The sequence below is a fragment of the Monodelphis domestica genome, chromosome 4, assembly GCF_027887165.1.
Source record: "Monodelphis domestica isolate mMonDom1 chromosome 4, mMonDom1.pri, whole genome shotgun sequence".
In the NCBI taxonomy this organism is placed as follows: Eukaryota; Metazoa; Chordata; class Mammalia; order Didelphimorphia; family Didelphidae; genus Monodelphis; species Monodelphis domestica.
In genome coordinates, this window is record NC_077230.1 from 223529635 (window position 1) to 223537266 (window position 7632).

A 7632-nucleotide genomic window follows, 5' to 3' on the forward strand; every position below is an offset into this window, starting at 1 on the left:
ATTCTATTTTTCCCTTCCCCTTCCTTCCAATGCATTCCTTTTTCTCATGCCTTAATTTTATTTTATTTTTCATATCTTCTAATCATATTCAATTCATGCCCTCACCTTCTATCTATGTGTACTCCTTCTAATAGTCCAAAGTTCTTTGGCATTGAGTCATCTACCCAATTAGGGATGTGCACAATTTAATGTGCACACTTATTGAATGTCTTTTGATTCTCTTTCCTCTTTACCTTTCTGTGATTCTCCTGACTCTTATATTTGACAGTAAAATTTTTCATTCAGCTCTGGACTTTTCATCAGTAATGCTTTAAAGTCCTCTATATCATTGAATACCCATTTCTTCCCCAGAAAGATTATGTCTGGGTTTGCTGAATAGGTGATTCTTGGTTGAAGTCCTAGATCCTTTGCCCTCTGAAATATCATATTCCAGGTCCTCTGATCCTTTAATGTAGAACCTGCTGTCTTATGTTATCCTGACTGTGGTTCCACAATATTTGAAATGTTTCTTTTTTATTGTTTGCAATATTTTCTCCTTGACCTGGGAATTATCCTTTTGGGATTTCTTTCAGGAGCAGATTAGTGGATCCTTTGGATATCTATTTTGTCCTCTGGTTCTAGAATATCAGGACAGTTTTGCTTGATTTCTTGAAAGAAGTTGTTTTTTTTTAATCACAGATTTCATATAGTCCAATAATTCTTAAATTCTCTCTCCTGGATTTATTTTCCATGCCATCTGTTTTTCCCATGAAATATTACTTTTTTCCTTTTACATTCCCTCTGTAAACTATATAAATTCTCTTTTAAAAATTTGGATGCTAGTGATCGGCTAGGTGGTTCAGTGGATACAGAGCAAGACCTAGATACAGGAGATCCTGGGTTCTAATCTAGCCTCAAATACATCCTAGATGTGTAATCCTGAGCAAGTCATTTAATCCCCATTGTCCACCATTACTGCTCTTCTTTTTTAGAATCAATACATATGCATTGATCCTAAGATGGAAGATAGTTTTTTTTTTTTTTAAAGAAAGAAAAAGAGAATCTCCTTCTCTCTCAAGTTAAAGGAGAGCTTCCTATAGATCCATGAAGGACAAAGGAACAAGTAATCAAGTTCTGTTTGATAAGTGGTTTCAGATTAACATTATTTCAACTAGGAAACCTTTTTTGGTCCTAATATGGCTCTTTTGATTTTAAAAGATTTGAGACTAGGCATAGGGGACAAAAACTTCAATGACTTGTCATATTGGTATTTATAAGGAAGATTAAGAGATCCCTCCACTAAGATTCAATCAGCTATCTTAATCATTCCTTGGACTTCTCTTAACTTTTCATTTCCTTCCCTAACCATGCCTACTCCCCCAATCTCACCACCAGTTAGTCTGATTTCATCTCTTCTAAGTCCTTAGTTGCTCCTCCAAACTGGTGATCTATATTAATTTCTTCTTTTGTAGCAACTTCTCCCTGTCCCAGTTATCTTGCCAGTTTCTTCTGTGAAGCTCCTTTCTGATATATCCCATTCTGACCCTGATCCCAAGTCCAAAGAAGTTCAATATGACAGTTCTGACATTACAGAACCTTTGTGACTCCTTCAACTCCTCTTTTCTCTCCCTTCCTTCTCTGTTCACCTTTCTCCCTACTTCTCTGGTTTGACACAGAATTTGAACTCAGTAGAAGAAAGGAAAACACCTAAAGCTATGTTTCCTTTAAGGGAAGTTACCACTCATGACTGTAAAGGTAAAATTGGAGTGCTAAAGCAACATTTTCCTTTTTATCTTACCAGTTTCAGCACACAAAAAGCAGATACCCCTAAATTTGATAAGGATCCTGCAATTCAAAGTGCTTAATTTAAGACAATTTTTAGAGGTTTCAGATCTGATACATACTTTATTCTCCCAGGAAGAAAGGCAAACTAGCATAGCACAACAAATGGATCAGTTCCTTAGGATCACACTGGGAAACAGTGACTTTTAAAGGATCCTTGATGAGATGCAAATAAACTTGAGGATTATGTGATATTACATTATGCTAGGGAAACCTTGCTAAAAGGAATGGAGGTATGTTCTGTTCATGTCAGTTTTACAATTGCATTTTCCTAGCAGTAAGCAATATGGTGGGTTAGATCCCAACAAATCCACTGATATCATAAGTAATTATTTCATAACTCATTCCTTACCAAGTATAGGGGAGTATTGTCATAAACTGCCAATGCTAAAATGCTATGAATATAAAATAATTGAAAAATACAGCTACATATGCTTACAAAGGATGAGAAAGGGAAGAGAAAGTTAAAGCTGAAAGGGAGAAACAGAAAAAAAAATAAACAAGAGAAGGAAAAAGAAACATCTACCATAGCCCCAATTCTGACAACTGCAGTCAAGGAAATTGTAGCCACCTTTCAAAAAGTGTCTAGGACTCTGACATAGGCAACTGAAAGTATCCCCAAATCTTAAGAGCCATTACACTGTTTTTACTACAAAAAGCAAGGGCAATAGATTATAAGAGATTATAAGAGAAAGTATCTGGATTTCAAAATTAGAAGTAGGAATAAACATAGGAATTCTTGCATAAATGGCGATAACCTTTGCAAGAAATCCCAAAGATGCATGAAGGTGTGGAGGAAAGAGAGGGACACTGGAGTCTGAGTATAATGATTTTACTTTCCCAGAATCTAATTTCCATTCCCACTTTTTCCAGGCCATTCTACTCCCTTAAATTAAAAAAAAAATACCATTTGACCCTTAGGATTGGGGCAATTATTTTGTAATAATTGTCTGTTAGACACTTGGGCTTTTACATCTGTCTTAGTGAGCAAGCCTGATTCTGAATTTCCTCCATTGGATCTTTAAATGTAGTTTGGGTTTTAGGAAAACCCCAACACATTTCAAAACTTTTTGCTCATCTTGTGTCTATGAGGCCTCTCTGATGGTAAAAAATTTAATCCTGTTAATGATTGGTTCCCCCTGAAAATCTTATTATAAATTTTAGGTTTTCTATATATTTTAGATATGAGACCTCTAACCAAAAAACTTAAAAAATGTTTCCCCAATTTTCTGATTTTCTTCTAATCTTGGCTCCATTAGTTTTATTTCTACAAAAACCAACTTAATCAAAATTATCCATTTTACATTTCACAATACTCTCAATTTCTTTACAACCATAAATTCCTCTTCTATCCATAGTACTGATAGGTAGTGTGCTTCTTGTTCTCATTTGCCTAGAGTATCTCCTTTTATTTCTAGGTGTATACATTTTGATCTTATTTTATTTAATGATGTAAGATTTTGGTCTATACCTAGTCTCTTACAAACTACTTTTCAATTGTCCCAGCAATTTTTACCAAAGAGTGAGATCTTATCCCCTATACTTTGATCTATACTTCTAGGAAATACAAGGTTACTATAATCATTTACTACTGTTTGTTGCATATCTACTTTGTTCCAATAATCTACCTTTCTATTTCTTAGCCCTTAACCAGATAGTTTTAATTGCTGACTTATAATATAGTTTAAAATCTGACCTCTTTCCCTTTATATTTTATTAAGTTAATTCATTAGAATTCTTGATTTTTTGTTCTTCCATATGAATTTTGTTATTACTTTTTTCTAAATCAATAAGTTAATTTTTTTGGTAATTTAATTAGGTTGGCATTGAATAAATAGATTAGATAGGATGGTCATTTTAATTATATTGACTCTGCCTATCAATGAACAATTAGCATCATTTCTCCAATTATTTAAATTTGACTTCATTTGTATAGAGAATTTTATAATTATGTTTACAGAGTTCCTAGGTTTATTTTAGTAGGAATACCCTCAGGTATTTTATTCTGTCTGTGATTATTTTTAAGTGGAGAATCACTATTTCTTGCAGGACTTTGTTAGTGATATACAAAAATGCTGATGATTTATTATTCATATACTGCTACAATGATTGATACTTTCAACTGACTTTTTAGTTGAATCTCTAGGATTTTCCACATATATCATCATATCTTCTGCAAAAAAAGATTGGTATATGGCAAGCACTATATGAATGTTAACTATTGTTGTTATTATTAGTATTTTTTAAGGGAATTTAACTTCTTGATGTTAGAACTTTATACAGGATTTTAAATACAATAAAACAATGCAAAGGGTAAAAATTGAAGTCATTCTGTATAAGATAATTTTAAACATTTGGTAATATTCTGTTTCATATTTTAAATTCTTAAATATTGTTTAAATTGGTAAACTATTGTGGAAATGCTGTTTAAAATTTATTTTTCTTTAATTTGTATGTTGTAAAATTATTAAATAACTTTTAAAAGAAGTTATATATTTGGGAAATTGTGGTATTATTTTATCAGCCCTTTTGATCATGTGTTGTAATCTACAGCATTCTGATTCTAAATTCTAATGTTGAAGCACTTTTTTATTCTGAAGTTATTTGGGTACTTTTGAAAACAGTAAAATAATTTAAGGTTATTGTATAATACTCACAATGTTAAAGCTCCTCAGATATTTAGGTAGCTGTTTTTAAAGGAGAAAATTGAAGAGATGTATTTAAATCTCTGTTGCTTAAAATTTATAACATCAATTAAAAATTCTTATCCCATCCTCCATTACAGCCACTTCTTAATTGAAGGGAAAGTTATTAGCAGATGACATATAATTAAGAATTTATTTTATGGAAGTTTAATTTTGAATTATGAAGTTAAGTCTGTAGGGCAATTATGATCTAGAATAAATGTTTGTTATATATTGTCTGGTTCTAGAGATTTGAGAAAATTTTTTCTTTTACTTATACTATTTGGAATTCCAAAATGCAATCAATTCCTTGATCTATTTAATGAAGGCTGTAATCTAATTTTATAACTATGTTTGGATTGTTACTTTGAGATAGATTAATTTGGCTAAGGTAATTAACATCTTATGTATTAGGTTGCTAAGGGATAGCACCTTTGTGTAAGGTAAACTATTGAATATTAAAAGAGATTACTTATCCTCAAAGAACTTCAGTCTTACTTTTTATTATGTATATTAATTGAGAAAGAGGGAACTTTGGGGAAAGATGAGGTTAAACTATTGCTTTTAGTAATTAATCAAGAAATAACTTGACTGAAATGTAATATGATCTTATTTTCAGCAAGGTGACATATCTGCACCTATCTTCCAGTGTTGTTTGGAGAAAAGCTTATAATTTGTAAAGTAGTATAACTGCCTAGTTGGTGCAAAAACTCTGCAATTCTCAGACTTTATAGGAATTCAGTTGGAGAAAAATACCCTGCCACCTAAGAATGTACTTTTAAAATTGGTATTGAAAGCACAAATGTACTGATATGTTTCAGAGACTTAAATCATAACTAAAAATAAATCTGGCTAAATATTTTGAAGTACAAGAGGCAAAATTCTTTGCAAATATAAGTCTAGCCAATGCTAAATCAACATGTAAATGCTATCACTTAACTGGGGCTATTAGCTCAAGATACTTCCTCTTATAATCTGAATGCTGTTGGTTTGTAAAAGTATGTCATATGATGCTGCTTTGTGTTTTAAAATAGGTACATTTTGTTTGAAGTTGAGGAAGTGTTGAGGATGCTTGATGATTTAATGTTGAAAAAGTCATATTAAATTCCTCTTAGATCTTTGTTAGACTTGCTTATCAGATCTTATCAGGCCTTCAGTAGTTTTGTGAAACTCTGTATTGTCACATTTGAAGAACTAGGTTTTTCTCCCTGTTATTATTATTATTATAAGTGAATTTATTTCAGATCACTTGAAAAATCATCTAATTGTATTTGTTAATAACTAGAATTTAGCAAATCTGAATTTCTTATCCTACTATTAACTATAAGTTTAGCTTATAATTATTCTTATGATAAATCAGTAGTATACCCTGCTTGACATTAAGATAGAGGGAAAATGGCAATACTATAGACCTAAGCTGTAAAGGATGAAGATGTTGCTTCTGAGGAAAAGTTTTTGGAAACTTCAACCTACTACTCTAAATTACGATTTTAGAGATGAGTCTGAAATTACTTCTTCTTTGAAGGGAAATGCCATGTGCTCTGGCAGACTGAGGATTGTCCCTGGGGAAACTGAGGGAACTACCTTGTGAAGGAAAAGGTAGGATTCCCTTCTCTTGATTTCCCCATTGTGATGCTTCCTTTCAAACAGGAATGTTTACCTCTTGGTTAAATCCTGAGTCTGGCATTGGCACCCTAGGAATGGAAGTGGAACTTAACTACAACACTTACCTGAAATCAAGCAGAGCTAAGGCCTGGCATCATTCATTCGGTGCCCATAGATTTAGGCCTGAGGGCCAAGTTTTGATGATGATTTCATTATGTTCCTGCTTCTTCCTATCATACCAATTTCTTGTTAAGGCAATTGAACAGTGAAATATATAAAGATTATATTATATTTTTATCTAATAGATTGGGGAAAATGTCGGTTATTCATTTGTAAGATCAAAGCTATTCAACTAGAAATTGTCATTCTTTTAATACTTCTGGACACAATTAAACAGATGAGTTTTAGGCCTTATTATCTGTCATTAATTATTTAAAGTCCTTCAAGTACCTCATAGAGCTGTAAGAATAACTGGACAATTGGAAAATGATCTGGAGTATGAAAAAACAAGGTATAATTCCACTATTTAATGAGGTTACATTTTTTGTTTTAGACTAGAATTTTGTGCAGTTACTTATCTTGTAAAAAAATTATTTATGATCTTTTATTGTCTCTAAGTGACATCTAATTCTACTAAGACTTGTTAAACAAGTTTTAAGACTAACATTTGTGTATGGGATGTATTCTGTAATATAAGCATATTATACAAGTGTATAGAGAAGATCAGATAGCATTAGTCTAGATGAGTGAAATATCTAGTTATGGTTAGAATATCTAGCATGGTTAGAAATTTATTGTATCTGACTATAGATAACATATTTGATACCATGAAGAATAATTTGCCTAACTTTTTAAGAATTTTATCCCAAGTCTATTTTTATACTAAAAGGTTGAAACATCTTTGGGGTAAATTCATTTATGTAGCTATCAAGCTTAGGCATAGAAGTCACATGTTTGCTTGTCATCCATGGCTCTCATATGGGATAAGATCTTTGGCAGAATCTCATCCTCCTAAGACAAGACTATTACAATAAGAATTTGAGAAGACTTAAGAGAATAACTAATAACAAACAATAACAACAAATAACAAATAATAGAAGACAATAAATGTGAGTAAAGAGAAAATGGAAGTGAGATAATAATTGAAGTGAAAGTTCAAATGATTATATGTATAAAATATAAGTGCTTATAATTTTAAGTCATTGATCATGTTTTAATACTAAGTTGTAGAAATGATCAGTTCCTATCCCTTGTCCTCACTGTTATAGTCTTTCTTCCACCTACAATGCACCACAGTTTAATATGAAATAACTTCTCAAAATAAGTTAATGGCAGAATAGGACTATAACTCTGATTTCATGACCTGAAGCACAGAGTTTTTGCTCTTTCTCTTGTGTAGAGATCTCTTCCAAATAAAATATCAACTATCCCAGGGGTTAAAATTCAGTTTTATGCATGTTAATTCCCCTACTGCTCTTAGCATTGTGATTAGCATATAGCTCCTACATTAATATTTTAATTG